The 20,994-nt window shown below is 49.1% G+C and overlaps 1 protein-coding gene across 2 annotated transcripts in view; it reads right to left on the reverse strand.

The window, feature by feature from the left end:
• Positions 1-20,994, reverse strand: part of FOCAD (focadhesin) — a 2,926,805-nt gene that overhangs the window by 380,444 nt on the left and 2,525,367 nt on the right. The gene's annotated exons all lie outside the window — the stretch shown is intronic.

Below are 20,994 nucleotides of genomic sequence, written 5' to 3' on the forward strand. Positions count from 1 at the left end.
AGAGTAAAAGTTAAGGAACAAAAGGCTGCTCCTACCTTAAGTGAATAAGGGCTGAAGCACTGCTTGTCCTACCACTGATTCCCTTCTGTTGTCATCTCCCAAGCAGTAATGCTGGGCAAACGTGTGGAGAGTGCTCCAGGTGGCTGCCCGGCAAACCTCCTTCAAAGATACTCCTGCCTGGAACGTTGTTGAGGCCGCCCTCGCTCTGGTGGAGGGTGTTCCGTTGGTGTGGCAAGCAGAGGGTTATTTCTGAATTTGTGACAGTGAGTAAAGCAACTCGAAACCCAATGTGCCAGACTTTGTTTTGATATGCATCGACTCTTGGTTCATCCTGCAAAGGCGACGAAAAGTCTTGTTGAAGTCCTGAAATCTTTTGTTATTTCAATGTAGAACTTAAGTGTCCTCGCCACACCTAGTGAATGTAGCGTCCGCTCTGCTGCAGTTTTGGTGTGGTTGCCAAAGAAAGTGGGCAAAACAATAATTTCCGCTAAAATGGATTCAGATATGACCTTTGAAATAAATTTAGGATGAAGTTGAAGAACACTGTCCCTGTGCAAAAATTGTGAACGGTGGCTCGGTGGGCAGTGCTTGTAGCGACACAATGCGCCTGGCTGAGGTTATAGCCACCAAGAAGGCTCCTTTCCAAGATAAGAACTTTGTGTCATACCTGTCAATAGGTTCATAGGGCACTCTCATTAGCTCAGCTAAGACTGTGTTAAGACTACAGGGGGAGAAATTTTCCTATGTTTGGTAAAAGAATGCATAAGCCCTTTAATGAAAGCTTTGACCGTCGGGTGTGCCACTAGAGAGAGTTGATGAGGCCTGGTGGTATAAGCGGAGATGACCGAGAAATGGACCTTGATGGAAGAAATTGCCAAACAGCTCCTTGCTATATGTATAAGGTAAGGTCAAATGTGTTCTGCAGATGCCAAGAGGGGATCTGTGCCAACTTCCAAACACCAGGATCTGAACCGTTTCCATTTTCTAGTATATGTCCATCTGGTGGACGGAGTCCTGGTGGCTCGCAGTATGCCCCAGCATTCGGGATCCTGAACAAGGTTGTGGAATTTTCGCTGCTGAGGAGCCAGTCCCGGAAGGATAAGCTGGCCGGGTTGTGGTGAAGCAGTTCGCACCTGTGCTGTGACAACAGGTGCAAGTGAGGCTGGAGGCGAAATGGCTTCTTCAGTGCTAGTTGAATGAGTGCAGGTTGCCCAATCTGGCATGCTCACATTGGTGCTATCAGTATCATTGTGCAAGTTTGTTCATTCATCCTGCGCAGCACCGCGGTATCAAAGGTTTCGAGGGAACCCGTAAAAGAATTTCCCCCTGCATTTTATGGAGAACATGTCCCCCAGAGAGTATCTCTCTGGGTACCTGGAAGCAACTTTACTTGTTTACGTGGGTTGCAAACAGGTCTATGGTGGGTTGTCCCCACCTGAGGAATGATTTGTTCAGGTTGCAGTCGTTGAACTCCCATTCGTGGGATTGAAGGAATTGCCAGCTGAGTTTGTCTGCCAACACATTGTCTTTGCAGGGGAGATGTTCTGCCCGCATGTGTACCTTGTGGTGTATTGCCCAGTCCCAGAGTTGTTGAGCCTCCATCGAGAGGATGTTGGACCTGGTGCTGCTCTGTTTGTTTGTGTAGTGCATTGACGTGGTGTGGTCTGTCTGCACTGTGACCCTTTGTCTGGAAAGAGCCCTGAGTTCCAACATATTTATGTGCAGATGGGATTCTGCTGACGACCATATCCCACTGGCTTTCATATTGCCCAGATGGGCCCCCCAGCCCGAGAGTGAAGCGCCCGTTCTCAAGAGTAGAGTGGACATGGGTAGCTGGAAGGGTAACCCCAGTAGAAGATTGGATTGTTTGGCTCACCATTCGAGGGCCTTGTGGAATTTTTGACTGAGATGCACAATGTCCTCCCATGATCTGCTGTGTTGAGCCCATTAGCTGTCCAGCTCCTCCTGAAGCGGTCTCATCTTCAGTCTGCAATTTGGTATGAGGAAAATACAGGAGGACATGTATTGTCTGACAGTGGAGCTTGTTCTCTTTTTGAACCATTACATTTTGCATTGCGGCCACTCTGTCCAGAGAGGGACGAACCCTGGGAACGCGAGTGTCCAGATCTACTCCTAGAAAGATTGCTGTCTGTGCGGGCAGTGGCGACGATTTTTCCTTGTTGATCGAGAACCCAAGGTCTTGGAGTAGGGTGGTTGTTCTTCCCACGGCCTCTGGCGCTGTTTCCAGGGAGCTTCTTTTCACCAGCCAGTCATCTAGGTATGGAAAAACCTGTAGCCCGGGGCACCTGAGGTGAGTGGCCACTGGGGCCAGGCATTTTGTAAACACTCTTGGTGCAGACTTTAAGCCGGAGGAAGTACGTTGAATTGGAAATGTTGGTCGCCGGCAAAGAACCAGAGGTACTGTCTGTGGAATGGATGGATGGGTACATGGAAGTAGGCATCCTCCAAGTCTAGGGTAGCAAGGAAATTACACGGACATGTTGAAGGGAGGTCATCTTGAATTTTAGACGACAAACAAACTTGAGGGCCCGTAGATCTAGTATTGGGCACCACTGGCCGTTATTCTTTGTTACTACAAAAAAGTGGGAATAGAATCCCTTCTCCCGTTGTAGAGGTGGTACCCGCTCTATGGCAGCCTTTAGCAAAAGCTTGGCGGCTTCTACCCTTAGCTGTTGCAGCCGGAGTATGTTTTTTCTTGGCGGTGAGCGAGGTGGTGGGTGTTGAAGAATGTCTATGGAATGTCCCCCTTTTATTACTTGAAGCACCCATTTGTACAATGTTATGGTGTACCAAAGATTGAGATGCAGTGAGAAGCGAACTCCCACTGGTGTGTGAAGTGGAAGGCGTGCCGAGTACAAGTCAGTTCTTCTTGGTATGGTTCCTGCCCTAGCTCGAACCCCTTTTGCCACGTTGGTTCTGGTACCTGGTCGAACCTTGTTGGTATCTACCTCCCGATTGGAATGAGGTTGAAGAGGATACTTGACACTGAAACAACTGACTTTATGACCTGTACTTGGAGCTAGCACCTTGAAAGGAGAGAAAAAGCACAGCGGTCCTTGTCCTTTAAAGAGCTAATCGCCCTAGCAGTGTCTGTGTCGGCTTTGATGCCTTTCAACTGATCATCTATTTTCTTGCCAAATAGATCTTGCCCATCAAATGGCAAGTCTAGGATCTGGGCTTGTACCTCTGGCCTGAAACGTGTTGCCTTCATCCAGGCTTGGCGTCTCAATACTGAGCCGTGTGCCATCTGTCTGGAACTGCAGTAGGCAGTGTCCACAGAGGTGTCGATCATGTGGTCCGAGACTGCTTCCTCGTCTGTGAGAATGGCTTTGGCCTCTTCTTGAAACTCCTCTGGAAGGTGTTTAGTGAGAAGGGACATACCTAGCCATAATTTCCTATCCAACCTTGTCATCATGGCCATGGCTTTAGTGGCCCGCACCGTCAACAATGCCGCCGTTGAGGCCTTACGCCCTATCCGTTTATTTTACATCCCTCCTGATTGGGCGGAGCTGTGAGAGGAGAGGCTGGGTTTTGCAGTCTTTTCCTTGCCCCCACCGTGATGACTGAGTCGGGGTTAGGATAGCAACTGAGACATAATGGAGCCTTGTCCAGGCCTTTGTACTTTTTCTCAGATCTAGCCAGCAGTGCCGTAGTGGAAAGAGGAGTGGCCAGAATTTGTTCACCCACATCCCAAATAGTCTCTAGTATTGGTATTGTGGCGATAGTGCTGCGTCTTTTGTCTTTGTGCTCATAGAGGACTGATGCTTTCTCCTCTGCGGTGACTTGTATTTTGAAGATCTCTGCTGGCTTTGCCATGATGGAGTGAAAACATATGATATTGTCCGGAGGTGAGGATCCGCCCAGTGAGTCATGTTTCTTCTGCTTCTCGATAACAATAGAATCCCAATTGTCTGGGTCTGTGTCTGGAGTGTCCTGAGGCCGTTCACCTTCTTCCGGCTTTCGGGGTCATAAAACTCCCTAAATGGATCATCAGGTTCCCTGGCGCCGTCTACAATGTCATCCGGACATTCTGAGGCTGTAGCAATTGAAGGCACATTACGCGCTTGGGATCTTTGAGGTGAAGACCATGGAGGAGATGGAGAGCGTCTTCTTTTGTGAAACCTGGGCATCTGCCATAGCGTGAGCATTGCCACTGGTTGCTCAAGACTGATGAAGATCGCCTTGGAGGAGATGGAGAGAGTCTTCTATTTTGAGACCTGGGTGATCCGCCATGATGTGAGTATGGTGACGATCGCTGAGGCGGCGGTGATTGATGTTGAGTACGATCTGTAGGAGACCTGCTTCCAGTGTGGTGCACCGTGGATATGCTTCGCAAAGGTCCGCTTACAGGAGCTGTCTGAGTGACCAGGAGCCTTGCCCTTTTTCTCCTTTCAAACTCGTCCATAATTCTGCACATCAACTGCAGTAGACTAGGGCCAAAAGGGTCATGTTTTCCATTACCGGTTGCCAGTGTGGACTATGCTCTTTAGGTTGTACTGGCAGCTGTTACTTCACCTCTGAGAACTTATCCTGCAATATGATGTCAAACAGTTTGTTCATCTCCGCTACAGGTAATAGAGGGATAGCGCCTTCTAACCTATCTAGCTGTGGTGTATGGATGGTTACAGATTCCTCTGGCTGTGCAAAAGACTGGATGACATCTGGCGGTGTTGGGTCAATCGACAATGTTTGCCCTGCTCTTCGGGGCTCGTTGATGGTTTTTCCGTTGACGAGGACGGGTCCTTCGATGACTAATGTTTGGAGGTCGACGAGTGCTTTTCACCAGTGTCCTTCTTGAACAGGTGCTTCGTCAACGGGTCTTTTGTCAACGACGAGGTTTATCGGTCGACGACGGAACAGTTTTAGTGATGGACGGTGCCCCGTGGAGGGCCGCTTTGCTGACATAGAAGAAGAAATGGAGAAACCTTTACCTTTGTGTAGATCACCTTCCAGTAGACTTTTAGATACAGGTTCAGTTGAGGATTTCCCACTTCTCACTTGCCCTTGGATGGCAGAGAGTCTGCTCTGTCCACTGAAGTTTCCCTTTTTGGAGCTTGCTTCTCAGGGTGCCTGGAGGAACTTGAAGGCACAGTCTTGCAGGATTCCTCATCAGACAACATTTGTCTGCTCTCCAGGTGAAGTACTCATATGCCTGTCTTCCAGAGTCTTCTTGGAAAAGGTTTGACATATTTTACATGACTGGATATCATGTGGGTAAAGACAATGGATGCAGAGTTTGTGGGGGTCTCTGATGAAGATGAACTGCTTACCACACCCGGAGCAGACCCTGAAAAGGGAGGTCTTCTCTTTGATAGCTATGAGGTGTGAGTCGGGAGTCTAAAAACAACACTACATTTTTAGATGGCAAAGGGTGGAAACCAGAGCTCAAAAGGTCGAACTAGAAAGCCCCAGTGATAGGGAAGCTACAAAAAGCTTAAAGTATGACAAAAATGTCAGTATGGAGAAAACAAATTTGCTCATAGAGACATAGAGATGAAGAGGATTCCACTGTTCAGTAGAGACAGTGAAAAATCTGAAGATGGCTGACTGGGGTGGAGCTTAAACCCTGCCACCTCATTGGTTGGGGCCTAAAAGGGACTCCCCACATGAAGGGCTACAAGGCCCTATGGGGCTCTATGGGTGTAGCTTTTCTTCCTAAGGAAGACGTTTTATATTATTATTTTTATTATTTAAATTACAGAGGATTCCCAGTCTGACGACAGGGAATATTCAAGCATGTGAATCTATGAAAGATCCAATGCTGGGGAATGGCAGTATCCCTACTGAAATGACCCAAGCATCACCAGAATGCAGAGGCAGGGTTACTATGGGGGCCACAAAAGTCAACAACATCGAACTTTCACTGGCTAGTCCAGGAGGGATTAGATTTTAAGGACAACTGAATAAGAAAGCTGCATTGTTAATTAATGCTAGATTACAACCGTATATCCAGGATGGCCTCAATAGCTCCCTATGGTACATGGATTATTTTCCAATTTATAACAATTACTGATTTTATTCTGGACAGGGTGCAGGCAGGGTACAATACTGTACTTCCCTGTCTCAACCTCCCATGGGCTCCTTCCACCTTAATACAGCTGTCCCTAAACCCCAGGTCTAACTTAGCAATCAATAACACCCATTATCCAAGACGAGCTATAGATTGTTAGGCAGAAACCTGTGCAGTTCCCTTAGGGACCACTGCAAAAGATTTAGGACTACAGGTGTTAGCAGTAAACCCACTTGGTAGCAGTCTGTACCACTGTTACGTCTCCCACTACCCCACACACTTACCTGGGTCCACGTAACCCATTGACCCTCAACCATCCTGTTAGAAAACTGTATGGCAGACCCGGCGTTTATCGCCCCTCCCGTTCTTGGCAACTGAACTGGAGATTGACATCTCGCTACAACGCAAAGCGTTGCCCACGGAGACCCGCGCGGCACGGATCACGTGATTGCCCTTCACGCAGCAACGCTCCCGTGTCACGTATCACGTGACCCCTGAAAGGATAGAAAAGACTTCCGGAATCATGGAGCGTTGCTTCACAGCTGTTTTCCTCCTGGATCACGTGACGCTTTGGAACTTACGGATTGTTTTCTTTCCTCGACCACGCTTTGTTTCACGGACTGCCTCGCATTGCCCTTCTACTTTGGATCTTCAGTTACCGAATCACGCTTTGCTCCACGGACTGCTTCTGCCTCGCCCTCCTGTTCGAACTTTGGTCCTCTTGTTTACTCGACCTCGGCTTCGTCTCTGGATACTCTACGGATCACGTCTGTCTGCTTGGTAACCTGGCCTCCGGCCTCCACTCTAGGTGTTTACCTATCCGCCTTCCTAGCCTCCAGCAACTCCTGCTCCGGGGTTCAGCCCTTCCTCACATCCCTGGGCCACCTAGGTAAGCAGCACCGACTTACCTGTGTCTTTAGTTGTCCTTCCTGTTCTGTGCATAACTGCCTAACCTTTTGCTTTACAGCGTTCAAGGGGTTCTTCCGGCTGTTCCCAAATCGGCTCGACGGACTTCCACCTGTGGCCTCAAAGACCGCACAGGCAGTATTTCTGGTGTTGTCTGTGGGGTACTTGGGGACGGAGGTATTTATACTCTGCACGACCATCAAGTCCATAACAACCACCCAGATTTACCTGGTAGCTGTGGCTGAGCAGTCAGACTTCCCTCAAGAAGAGTTAGGCAGTATGCAAAGTATACACAATAGGCACTCAGATACAATAATACAAGCAAACACTGACCAGAGCGTTGGTATCAAAGTATAGAATTATTTATTTAAAAACACACTGTTTGAAACACTCCAGCACTCTTATTGTAAAATATTCTAAACACAGTTATTATTGTAATATATACACCCCTTTTTCCTTATCAGATAAGTCTTAGTAAAACACCACTTATTTTCATACAGAGGTGAGCGCTTGACTAGATAGCACTCCAATAAGTTTGTGAAAAAGGGAGGGAAAAAGACAGAATATGGAAAGGTACACCACTCTAAGATTCAGGAACACTGTTAGCAAGGCAGAAGAGCAAAAGTCACTGGTGAGCCAAAGTCCAAAGGCTGGGCCCACTCTTAGAGAGAGCAGAGCACAAATGCGCCCAAGATCACACAGTTACACTAGGCTTAGAAAGTCTTGCAGAGAGTTAAAAAAGAGTTTAGAGAGGCTTAGGAAAGTTTAGCCAGGGTGTCCCAGGCTAACCCAGGTTCGAAAGCCGGGGGCTAAATCTACCCCGTACAGTCGGTAGCAATGCAAGCCAGGCGGGACACGGTACCTTAAGTGGGAAGGATCCTCCAGCGGTTACAGTTGTTCCTGGTAGTGGGTGCAAGTTGCGTCGTCGTCCAGGGGAAGAGAAGATCTCGACTTGGAGGAAAGATGAAGGTCGTTGCACTACCAGGGAAGAAACCAGCCGTGGAGTTTTCCGGTTAAAGGTGGTACCTTTGTTTCACGGTCGTGGTAAAACGTGGTATCCCGGTTGCCGGGGTGCTTGGCACAGGCAAGGTCGCCACGAGATACGTCGGGAAGGCGAAAAGACGGTGAAACTGGTTATCCCCACCAGTCAAAGGAAGAAGACTCTCCGGTGGGAGATCTCCTCTGTCGTTGGGAAAAGTGGTGAGGCGGTCCAGCAGGGCTCCACCGGTGGTGGTGTCGTGGCAGGTCGGCTCAGCTTCTCCCTCGTCGGATTTTTAGGTCCTGTGGCGACTTCTGAAGTTCCAGTCCCCAAAGCCCTGCTTTTATGTTCGAGACTACCGTAAATAATTAACTAAAGATAGTAGCCTAAAACAATGGGAAATCCCATAGGAAAATATTCGCGGTTGAATATAAAAAGTAGTGTCCACTGCCACCAGCCAAAACTCGATCAGTGGGGACAGAGACGTGCCCCCTCGACTAATAGACCCTGGGGCAATCGAATTGCCCCAGCCAGTACGTCCACAATATGATGGTTTGTACTGGTTCTGTTCAGAATTTAAGACTAGTAAAGTCAATGGTGACTTTACATGCCCTGGGAGACAGTAGTCAGTCCCAGGGTATGGAGTCTATACTGGGGGGTCACTATGACACCCCTGTGTCACTGCACTGAGGGTGCTGTGTAACACACATCACAAAAACACATGAAGCCCTATGGAGTAAAAGTCCCCATAGCCCATTAAACACATCTAGATTCAAAGAAACACACTCAAATCATGCCCAAGAGTGAGGGTGAAAGAATCTCACTCTTGGCAGGAGAAAAAATATACCCCAAAAATCCAGCAAAGCTGCTGGGAGACTCACTAGGTTAGGAAATGCAGCCTAAACAGAGAATTCTCCCTAACATAGATGAAGGCCTAAAAGCAAAAAAACGTATCTATAGGACTCCGTCCAGGGATTTTCTAGGGGTGCCCTAACCTAACACGTTCTAAGGTTTCTTAAAAGGAAATTATGTTTCTAATGTGGCAATGCCAGACAAACTCGTACACCCTCTCTCTTAGTCATCCGCTTTCTCGCCTCTCACTGATCTTACTACTTCTACTGTATCTCCTTCTCCTGTCCTGTCCCATTCCAACTGGTCATCTTCACTCTCTCTATCTCTTCTGTTCTGACGGGGTTTCCACTCTCTCCACTTTTCTATTTCTCACCCACTCCTTCCCTCTCTCCTACCCTTCCTCCTCTCAATCTAATTTACTATCCTCTCTACACTGCACTCTACTCTTACCTCTCCACTCTCAACTCTATTTTCTTCACCCCAGGACCTCTCTTGCCCTAACATTCTACCCTCACTCACTCCTTTCAGTCGGTCCTCTTACTCAATCAACCTACTATTCTTTAACTATCCCGTCTCACAAGGCCATCCAAACACTCACTCGTTCAGAGCCTAATTTTCCTTATCAGGTACCACTCTCTCACACTACCGACACCTCACCTACAACAAACTCCAGTAAAATCTGAGCAACACTCTGCTCCACTGTCCTTCTTCCACCTGGTCGTTTGGTCTGTCTCCACTCTGCCTGACCTCACTCGAAAAGCACTCAATTATTTTAGCTCTCGCTGGGTTTTTATACCCTAACTTCCTGTTCCGTCCACCCTTCCCCTTCCATTGGTTACTCTGCTCATATGCTTTTCTGGCCAGTCTGTTTAACTCGTCTCCCCAGGACTGGATCACAACACCTGAAGGTTTTATACCCCACTCCCTCAGGCCTTTCACCTTTCTGCACGTAGTGGGTGAATTAGTCTCTCTGGTGCAGGGCTCAGTTTCTAGGCTAGAGACGAGATAAGACCGTTTTTGTTGTTTGGACGTTTTGCTTGACCAATGCATTTATACATGAATCGCTCATGAAGCTGAATGCAGGGCCAGTGACTTTCAGTTGCTACATGGCCTTATGGGACTGGTGGTATTCCTGCAATGAAACAAAAGGAATTCTGGCCAGTAGAGGTGTTGGGTTATCAACAGTGGTACCACTTTCAACAAGCATGGTACAGGGAGGGGAGGCAGCGACTGGGGCCCCCTCAACTCCATCACCCGACCTCTGGGGCAGGACTGTCAAAGGTGAAAACCCTGGTATGTCTTCTGCCCCAGGTCAAAAGGGATCCCTCTAGCCCCATCCCCACGATAGGACAATGACCCTGTCACACTTAAGGGACACTAATGTAGCTCTAGTCATCCCTGACTTCGAAATGCAAAGCCTCTTCTTCAGGAAAGCCTAAATGGGCGGCTGATGTGTCCATGTTCTGATCTCACCCTAATAGAACCCCCCCCGATTCATCTCGGAAACCTTGAGACCGCACAGTGTGTCGGATGAAACTCAAGACAAGGCTTTTCTTTGAAGGAATCAATGTTGTGCATTTTATTGACACAAGCACCAGCAGCAAACACCAAAGTCACAGCATTTAGCAGTAAGAAGTCAAACAAATTGCATATGGCACTCTGCAGATACATATTAACAGAGCACAACACAATATGGTAGACGATAATAGGTAATAGTACAGGGCGCCTGGCTAGGTCCTGATATGCCCAGGAGGTTGAATGTACATTCAGACAAAGAATCAGGATGGGAGAGCCACACTTTCGAGATTCAGGATATATTAGTTTAATCTCTGAATTTTAGTAATGATAAATACAATATATCACTTATTTGCATAATGACAGATAGACGGACAGTTTTACATTTGTTATTTAGGTGTACCTTTGGGTACCACCCTCAAGAGTGTGGGTGGTACATTGAGCTCCCACGCCGGGGCCAGAGCCTTCACTGGCGGGAACCAGCGGAACAGTCCTTTCATAAACTCCTTCACCAGGCGGTGCGACCACAGTGACGACCGCCCCAGAGTTCTGGTGTAGCGGGAGATGGCCACCAGGTGAATTTTGATTGATGCATGCGCCAGCCCCCCCTTGGCCAGCGACAGCAAGCACGGCAGCACTTGAGGGGCCGTAATCCGTAGAGGGTTGATCTTCTGTGCACGGCACCAGACAGAGAACCTCTTCTATTTATGTCCATAGCACTTATGAGTCAAGGACGCCTTGGCCTTGGCAAGTACCTCCTTGCAGTCCGCCGGGATATTGTAGTTTCCGAACTCTAGTGCTGCAGGAGTCCGGCCTGCAGGTTCGCGATCCTGGGTCGTGGTGTAGGATCGCGCTTCCTTCCCTGGCGAGAAGATCTGCGTCTGCCAGAGTTTGACTGAGGGGGACGCTGACATGTCCAGAAGGTCCGGGAACCATACCTGCCTCGGTCACACTGGTGCGACGAGGATCATCTTGCACCGGGACCGTCTGAGTTGACAGATGAGTCGTAGAAGCAATGGTAACGGTGGGAACCCATAGAGTAACAGGCCGTCCCAGGGGAAGGAGAATGCGTCGCACATGCTCCACAGCTGGGGAAACCTGCTGGCAAACCTCCGGCACTTGGTGTTAGTCGCCGTCGCGAACAAGACTATCTGGGGATTGCCCCATCGTCGGAATAGGAGATCCACTTGGTCCTACCAGAGCTCCCACTCGTGGCACACACGCACGCAGCTTCCTGCTGAGTGAGTCGGCAACAGTGTTCTTTACTCCTGCCAGGTGGAAGGGTACCAGGAACATCCCCTGGGTGACGGCCCAGTGCCACAAGTCCTGTGCTTCCTTGGATAGAGCTGGGGATCTGGTGCCCCCCTGCTTCCGGATGTAGAACATTGTGGCGGTGATGTCGGTGAAGACCCGTACCACTTTGCCCTTGAGGGAGGGGAGAAAGGACCTGAGGACCCAGAACACGGCCCGGTGTTCCAGGGCGTTGATGTGTAGAGACCTCTCCTCCGGGAGCCAAATGCCTCTTGCGTGGAGATCTCTGGTATGCATGCCCCATCCCTCCAGGGAGGCGTCCATCGTCACCGTTTCCTGATGCACCGGGGTCTGGAAGTCCATGCCCGCCGCGAGATGCGCGGGGTTGCCCCATAACCGGATCGCCTGCCAGAAGGTCTCGTTGAGGGAGATCTTGTCTTCAAAGTTTCACGTCACTTGTACCCAACGGGCGTCGAGGAATGCTTGCAGAGGCCGCATCCGCAACCTGCACAGCCGCACGAGGTAGATACACGACAACATCATGCCGATCAGGGACATGATGGACCTCACCCTGGCAACCTCTGTGGTCAACAGCCGTTGTACCTTGCCCAGGATGGCCTTGATCTTCTCCTCCGATGGTGACGCCAGCCACGCCACAGTGTTGAGTCAGGCTCCCAGGAACACGGCATCCTGGGATGGCACCAAGCAGGACTTCGCAAAGTTTATTGAGAACCCCATTTCCGTGAGCAGGCGGACGGTCCTCGCTGTGCGGTTGACGGCGAGTTCCCTTGATTTCGCTCGGATGAGCCAATCGTCCAGATAGGGGTAGACGTGGATCCCCTGCAGGCGCAGCTGCGCAGCCACAGGTGCCAGGCACTTGGTGAAGACCCTTGGAGCCGATTTCAGACCGAAGGGCAGTGCCTTCAACTGGTAGTGCCGCCCTTGGACCACAAAGCACAGAAACATTCAATGTCCTTTGTGTATGGGGATGTGGAAGTAGGCATCCTCCAGGTTCAGCGACGGCAGAAGTCGCCTTCCTCCAGTTGACCCAGCATGTGCTGAAGGGTGACCATCCAGAACCTCTGGGATTTTATGAATTTGTTGAGGTGGCAGAGGTCTAGAATAGGCCGCCAGCCGCCGGTCTTCATTCGGACGAGGAAGTACTGCAAGTATACTCTGGAGCCCCGCAGCCTCTTTGGGACAAGTTCTATCACAGCCTTTTTCAGCATTGCTCGTACCTCCAGAAGCAGCTGTGCAACGTGGTTTTCCTTCCTGGCCACTGGTGGAAAGTGAGGGCACCTCTTTTGGAACTCCAGAGTGTGCCCAAGGCCAGGTCATCCAGCACACAACAGTCGGTGGAGATGGACTTCCACACGCTGATGAAGTTCGCCAGCCGGCCTCCCAGCAGGGTGCTTGGGTGGGGGTCCAACGTCACGGCCGGTTCAGTCTTGCTTCGCCAAGGCCATGCCCCCTTGGCGACAACGGTTGTTTCGGCCTCTGTAGGCTTCCCGAGACGACGAGCGGGCCGCCTGGTGGTACGCCGAGGAGCTGCCGCCGAATCCTTTGGAGGCACCTTGTGACTTGCCTCCAGAGGTCCAAAAGGACAGCCACCGCTGATGGTGAGAACCCAAGGCCCGGGCCGTCTCGGAGTCCGCCTTCGTGGCCACAGTGATGGTGTGGACCGGCACCTCCTCACCTTTCTGCAGGATTCCCAGGGCGTCCGCCCTCGTGTCATCTGGGAGGAAGTCCAGGAGGGGAGCGATTTTAAACCAAAGCTCCCTGTCATAGCAGGCCACGATCGCGAGGGCCGTCTTGATGGTCGTCACTGCCGACGAGATGTCTCGTCGTCCCATGGCGTCCAGTTTCTTTCCTTCGACGTCCGGCGGTAAAGTGGAAGTTGATGCCGTCGCCCCTGCCGCTTTCTTCTTCGCCGCCGCAGAGACCACCGAGTCCGGGGACGGCTGCGCCCTGAGGCACATAGGCACAGAGTCTGGGATCCTGTACTTCTTCTCGTACCGGTCACACTTTGCAGGGGCCGTGGACGGGTTCTACAGAAGGGACAGTCCTTCGTCCCAGGTGTCCTCCAGTAATGGGACTGAGAGGACGGTCTTCCTCTTGGCCTCCCGTCGTTGGTAGAGGAACCCCTCCTTCTTCTGCTCCTCAGGACGTAACTGGAAGAGGTCTGATGCCCTGGCGATCATGGCGTGGAAGGAGCCAATTTCGGTGGGTGGAGAAGCCCGGGCAGGGGGTGACGGGAGATCCGTTCCGTCGTCCATCCCTGTCTCCGCCTCATCCCTCGGTGGGGGGGATGGAGGTGAAGGCTGGAAGGGTGGAGGAGTATGGACTCTCCTCCGCTTGGGTCAGGACTCCCTGACGGTCCAGGCTCTGCTGGATCGTCCACTGGAGGCAAGGCTAGCCTCGTTCTGATCTCGGTGCACAGGGTTTGCAGTGACAGCAAAATGTCATCTTGCCTGTCTGTCTGCAGTTTCTTGCCTGTCTGTCTGCAGTTGCATCGGTTGCGAAGGGAGCGCCGGCAGTGGCGTGGTGTTCGGTTTCTCGTTTGCCTGCCGTTCTTCGTCGGCTCCCTCGCTCTCTACGTCCGCCTCATCGGGATCCTTCCTGTGGGCCTTCTCCTCGAACTTCTTGTCGAGGGTTGCTTTGACAAGGTATCTGTCAGGTTTCCTTCCCTTATTTGTCAGGTTTCCTTCCTTTATTCAAGTTTCCTTTTCATTATTTCTCTTTATTTATCCTTTTCAGATTAGCTTTGTGTGGGTGGGAAGTTTTCCATTATAGTTGGTTTGGCCTTAACTTGCTGATTCAGAATCCTGGTTCTGACCCAAGGCAAGATGGAGCCTCACAGTGACAGCTCTGATTGGTTAAAAGACAATGCAGAACAACAATGAACATTCTAAACTGTCACTCTGTGCCTTTCATCATCAAAACCCCATCTGAGAGGACGTGTTTAGTGGCTGCTCCTGCTTTAGTCTTAGGCCTGGTGGATTTAATCCTTCAGACATCAGCAGTTGAGCGGCTACTTTCTTGGGGGTTACAGGAGAAGTCATCAGCTGGCAGGAATTCGTTTTAGAAGACAGGAAAAGCAGGAAATCCTTATGAATTCGCTCAGGAGATAAGTGACTTTATTTTTACTGTAACTTTGTTCATCATAATAACATTCTCCTTGAAAATTCGTGAAAAGTTGTGTATCTACTAAAACTATTGACTCCCGGAGTGCGCGTGTGTTTTCCAGTGCGGTGTTCCATAGCGCGAGAATTTGACTGTCGCGTGCGTATTCAAGTGCGCGTGTGCTTTCTAGCGTGGGTGCTCCGAGCGCGAGTAACTTTTTGTCTCGTGCGATTTTAAATGCGCATGTATTTCATAGCGTGGGTGATCCGTAGCGCGAGAAGCTATACGTCGCGTGAGAACTAAAGAGCGCGTGTGATTTCTAGCGCGGGTGTTCAGAGCGCGAGAATCTGTTGTCACGTGCGATGCAAGTGCGCGTGTGTTTAATAGCGCGAGTGTTTCTTTGCGTGAGTCTCAATACGTCGCGTATGAAACAAAGAGCGCGTGTGTTTTCCAACGCGAGTGATTTTGCGCGTGAGAATCAATTCGTCGCGTTTGAACTCAAGAGCGCGGGTGTTTTTATTTCGCGTGTTTCGCACGAGAACATTATTGCGCGTGTGGATTATTGCTCGTGTGGATTAATGCGCGTGTGGATTTTTGCGCGTGTGAATTTTGTTAATCGCGCGTCTTCATTTGTTTGCGCGTGTTCTTCAACCAGGAAGAATTCTATGTACAGTTCATCGTTAATCTGAATGGAAATAACCTGCGTGTGCGTTTAGCACGTGTTTTTTCTTCAAGGATTCAAAAAACTCAATATGATTATAAATAGTTTGAAAAGTTTGAAAGAACAAGAAAGAATATTTTAAAGACAATCTAACTGAACATCCAGGGCATATTGGAAAAAAGACAATGAACTAAGACTTCCAGTTGTGCCTTAAGTAAGAAGTTGCTGAGAATTTCAAGTGTCTCAAGTAAGAGAGATTTTCAGCTTCTTTATCAGCTTCTCTAAGAAATTTCAAGAGAAGAGCCAGGTATGATTCTTAATTATTAGTTAAGGATTAATGTCTTCCCATTCATAAGGTTAAGAAAGTGAATTAAGGAAGTGTATCTGCTATTCTTTTATCCTCTGCAGGTTCAGCTCTGGTTAGCCTTGACGCAGTCTGCCTGGTGTTGTTTTGTTATCCCATTCCCCCTTTCCCTTTGGGGTGTAATTTACAGAGCTGAATTGAAATCTAGTTCTGGGAAATACATCTCAGGGGGATTGTCGGGGGTTCAGCAGCTTCCGCGGACGCAGGACCTCTCAGCCTGACAGTATCTGAGTCCGTTAGGGCTACTTGCCCCCCCCTCTTTCTCATCCTGGGGTTTCACGGGGGTCCTTTCAATAGGCTGGAAACTCTAGGCCTGGAAGTCGTCTCCACTGGGCTTGCCTCCGTAGGCTTCACCAGGGCCGCCACGACTCCCTCAATCGAGGCCTTAGCCGGGTGAATCAGGGCCTTCACAACCTTGTGTGCATCTGAGGCCTTCACCGTGGGGGGAGGGTCACCGCCTCGCTCCCCCTTGGCTTTCACCATCGGGGCCTGCCGGGGCTTCTCGGGAACCTTACCCGGGTTGTCTGACTTCCTTTTGACCTAGCCAGAGCGTTGGCTCGTGGTTGACGGCGTCGGTGACATCGCGCCCTGCCTGGCAGCCGAGGAGCCTGAACCAACGGTGCTCCCAGTGCCTGCGGACACGCGGTGCTTTGCCTTCTGTTGGGCCCCCGTCACTGGAGCGCCTTCAAAGGTCTTAGAAGACCGCTCAGACTTCTTCTTCTCACCTGCTGCTGGGCTCTTCATCTCCAGCCAGTTAGCGAGTCGTGAACGACGGTCCTTCATGGTCCGGGTGGACATGTTCTTGCAGAACCCACAGTCCTCCACGTGCGACTTGTCTGCGTGAAGGCAGTAAAGGCACCGGGGGTGCTCATCCTCCTTGAAGACGTTCTGTAGTCCACATTCTGGACAGATCCTAAACAGCTTGGATCCAATGGGCGTCGAGTCTCCTTTGTCCTGGGCCATGTCCACGCGGGGTAGGCCTCAAAGGTCTTCCGGAAGCCTTCAAGAAGTTAACTTCGATGAAAAATTGCCATTGATGGGCGTACAAATTTCCAAGAGCTAAGCACAAGGACTCCCAACAATTGAATGTGCAGTAAAAATCTGAAGATGGCTGCCAGAGGAGGGGCCTAGGTAGAGGGCAGTCATTGGCTGGGGGCAGTATCACCCAGAGACCAGTGATGGGTTATTAGGAGAAAGACAGTTCAGAAACGAAACTGAAACTGATTTGTTCTTTTACAGGGGATTCCCAGCCTGACAACAGTGAATTTTCATGAGCATGTGAATCCATGCCAGACCGCATGCTGGAGAACACTCCCTCATTGCCTGCTTTAAACCATTCACACATGTATCCACCAATCACTTAAAAAACTCTCCATATAGCCTATCAACATAATAAACTTCCACCCACCAACTGCCACTTAACAATGTTCTACAAATCTTTTGCATGCACATTTCCCATACTTATACCACAACATTGTACATAGTGCTCCTATAAATGCACATATGTATTGTGCAGGGACAGAAGGGGATAAATAAAAGGGTCAGCACGGATGGACAAGTGCTCATGGGAGACCAGGTAGGAAGTGCCAGGGGATCCTAAAATGGGAAGCCAATAGGTAACTGTTGGGGCAGAGGAGTCCCAAGGGTGGGGTAAATCTTAACCGTAACGCCCCTTTAACAAAGTTTTTCTGTCAATTCACTACGTTTTCATAAGTGAAAATGTTTCATAATGTTACATCACTGTTTACAAGGTATTAATAATTCCTCTTAACATATATGCCAGGACCTCTGCACACAGCTGAAAAGTTATATCCCTATATTTTGCAAAAAAATAAAACAGGACAGATTTGCAAAAGCATCCTTTCAGGTCCTTACTCATGCTCCTCACGCAAGTTTGCAGCAATCCCGCCCAGCCTTCCGGACAGCAACCGCAAGCAGAATCTTTTTTCCCATTTCAACCTAGAGCTTCAGCCATGCCACATGCCCCAATAAATAACTCATAGTAGGCATTCATCCTTGCCAAGGGCCAGGCCCATTGTCCATGCACCAAACTTATATCACTATTTTTGGGCTTACATTTGGACACTTTGGAAAAATAAAACAAAAAACAGATTTGCAAAACCACGCTTTCAGGTCCTTGCTGATGCTCCATGTGCAGGTTGGTTGTCATTCAGTACAGCATTTCAGGCTGTAGCCACAAGCAAAATATTTCTTCTCATTCAAACCTTCATGCTGCATGCCCCAATAATCAAATCAGAGTACACAATTGTTAAGTAATTGCAGGGCGGTAGAGTGGGTAGATCACTGCGCTTCATCTAGTACTTTAAAAAGATTACCCTGCTGCTGGTGATGGGGGTCTTTTGTGAAGGTGCCCTTCCTTATTCAAGTGTTGAATTTCGAATGGGAGAGTGAGCCCTGTTCACCTCAGTACTGGGTTATTCAATAAGTAACTGTTGTCGTAATGAAGCGGTCTTCAAAACCATTCTTGATGCTATATTTATTGTTAGAACTCAGCCGACAGGTATTTCGCCTCTCTACAGTCTTTCTCAGGGCATGCGGATTGTGGGACAGTCATTGCTGAAAGGTTGTGGAAATGAGTCCAGCATCCAATCCCAATATCTTGTCCAACTATAGTCACAAATAAGGGTGGGTAATGATTTCAAGGGCGGCCTGGTGACTCATGGGCACCTGTTTCGGCGTGCTTGGTAATTATCGGTTGATTATCATTGGCTCAGAGTGTATGCAGTGACAGTCACAGCGATCTGTTGATGCAATCCTGTGCAGCACTTCGGGCTGTAGCTACAGACAGAATTGTAGCCACAAGCAGAATTTATTTTCCCATTCCAACCTATGCCGATTTTGAAAAAACATCACCACGTAGCCAGTCCCCGGTGGCCATGCCCATTTTAACCCCATTGCCAGTCTCTCGTGGTCATGGCCAGTAGCCAGATTGTCAGAGTCATGGCCTTTGGCCATGACTGTGACAATCTGGCCACTTCCCACAGCCGCAGGCAATATCTCGGATAATCTGGCCACTGGCCATGGCAACCGGCTATACCTCAGCCACCAATGGTATATCACTATTTTTTTTACCTACATTATTACACTTTTCAAAAAATAAGACGCAGACAAATTTGCAAAACCATGCTTCAAGGTCCTCGCCAATGCTCCTTGCACAATGTTCCTGCAAATCTATCCATGTTTTAATTTTTGAAAAGTGTTAAAATGTAAGTACAAAAATAGTAATATAACTTCGCTCCCAGTTGACAAAATCTATTCAGACTTTGCAGAAAAAGTCAAGGGTAGGTCTATAATCTTTCTAAAATCTTTTGTGCATATTCATCAAATGGCAACAAAGTTATTACCCATCTAAACATGTTAAAACCCCACCTCTAATTTTGCCCCCGTTTCACAAAATCCCACCGAACTTTGCAAAAACAATCAAATCTGGTTCTTAGATCTTTTTGCAAACCTTTGTACAAATTTGTGAAACGGAACCAAATTTATAAGCCTTTCAGATATTTTGGGACCCCCTCTAATTTTGTTCCATCTTGGCAAAACAGCACCAAACTCTGTAGAATCATTCAAGGTAACATCTAGAAAAATATCACAATGTATTTCATACAGTTTCATCGAGTGGCGCCGAAGTTATATGCCATCCAACAACTACTTTTCATCAACCCTGTAATGCAAAAATATGCATGGATGCCCCCGAACATCTGAGATGTTTGCAAACATCACAGGGCTGTCCCCGAACTGTTGACGGACATCAGAGATGAAAAACCACCCGTTTCTTGGCTTTTTATGGCCATATCCCACCCCATCCTCATCACGCCTAAGCTCCCCAGAGATTGTTTCATTAGTTTGACAAGTGCAATGTTGTATTTTTTTTATGTTTTTACTGCAAGGTTCGAGGACTACGGGCGCTGTCCACGAATCCAACATAACGGGCGTTTCCCAAAAATATGAAGCACCTCATGCTTTTCACCATCCAATCAGCGGACCGAACCGAGATATAACACATTTTTTTACCTACTTTTTGGCTGTTTTAAAAACAACTACTGGACGGATTTACACCAGATTTACAAAAGCACGCTTTCGGGATTAAGCCGCCGTTCCTGGCGCAAATTTGACAAAAGTCGGGCTGTAGGCGTGAGCAAATAATTTTTCCATTACATCTATGGGAAGAACTGTCAACTCCTGGATCCTCTAGCCCTTCTAAACCCCCTTCCTCCTCACCTGAGTCTTGTGTGGAAGATTTCTTTCTTCGGTCCTTTTTCTTGGAAGTCCGTTTTTTTGTGAAGAGGAATGGTCGTCCCCGAAAAGAAACCACCCTGGGACCCTAAGAAGACTGGGTAACAGGGGACCCCCCTTCCGGGATACGCCGGTTGAGAGGAAAAAAGCAAAGCTAAAAAAAAACTCTTAGTGTTGAATGGCTGGTACCAAGGGAGGACGTCTGGCTCCTTCTGGAGATTTTGCAAAGTTCATCAGGTAATAATACAGGCAAAAGAAGGCGTCCCAGGTTCGGATGGAAGTATTTCGGAGAAGTGGAGCAGGAGGATAATCCAAGGTAAGCCACAGACATCAGGGAGCGGAGCGGAAGCCACAGATCACCGGCCCCGGGAAAAACAGAAGAGAGAGATGGGGGGGGGGGTGGGAGGCAGGGTGGGGGTGAGAACCGAAGGCGTTCCCGCAATCAGGTAAGTAGAAGAGAGTGAACGGAAAGCATAAAGAAGCACAGGAGAGAGAGAGAGAGAGAGAGAGAGAGAGAGAGAGAGAGAGAGAGAGAGAGAGAGAGAGAGAGAGAGAGATGCCGCTCACGCCGCAAGAAAATACCAAAAAAATAAAACAGCGGGTGAGCGACGGAAGGATAACCAGCGAAGAACAGTGGAGCTCTGGAGAGGGCAGAACAGCAGAGAAAAAGAAAGGTGAGAAATTCCCACAGCGAAGGCTCAAGCATGAAAACTGCAGAAGGTGAAAAACAAGAGAGCGAAAGCACCCAGAGTAGAACGCGAAGGGTTGCAACGCACCGGTCGGGACCGAGGGGCGTGGCTAAGTACCGGAAAGAAAACAAAGGTGAGAAAGACTAGACCGTAGAATCAGGAAGTGCAGGTACCTAATGGAACATCTTAATGGCGGCAGAGCTTCCATCTACTCCATACCTGCCAAGGAGAAGTGCGTAGGCGGCGCATGACAAGAACCACACATTTTAGGACCCCCCCTATAACTTTGCCCCGCTGCACGCAAGCTCACAACTTCAATCTGACAGGGTCATGTACGTTCTTTGCAAAGTTTTGTGAGGATTTGTCCAA

The sequence above is a fragment of the Ambystoma mexicanum genome, chromosome 6q, assembly GCF_040938575.1.
Source record: "Ambystoma mexicanum isolate Mex_15411 chromosome 6q, UKY_AmexF1_1, whole genome shotgun sequence".
Classification (NCBI taxonomy): Eukaryota; Metazoa; Chordata; class Amphibia; order Caudata; family Ambystomatidae; genus Ambystoma; species Ambystoma mexicanum.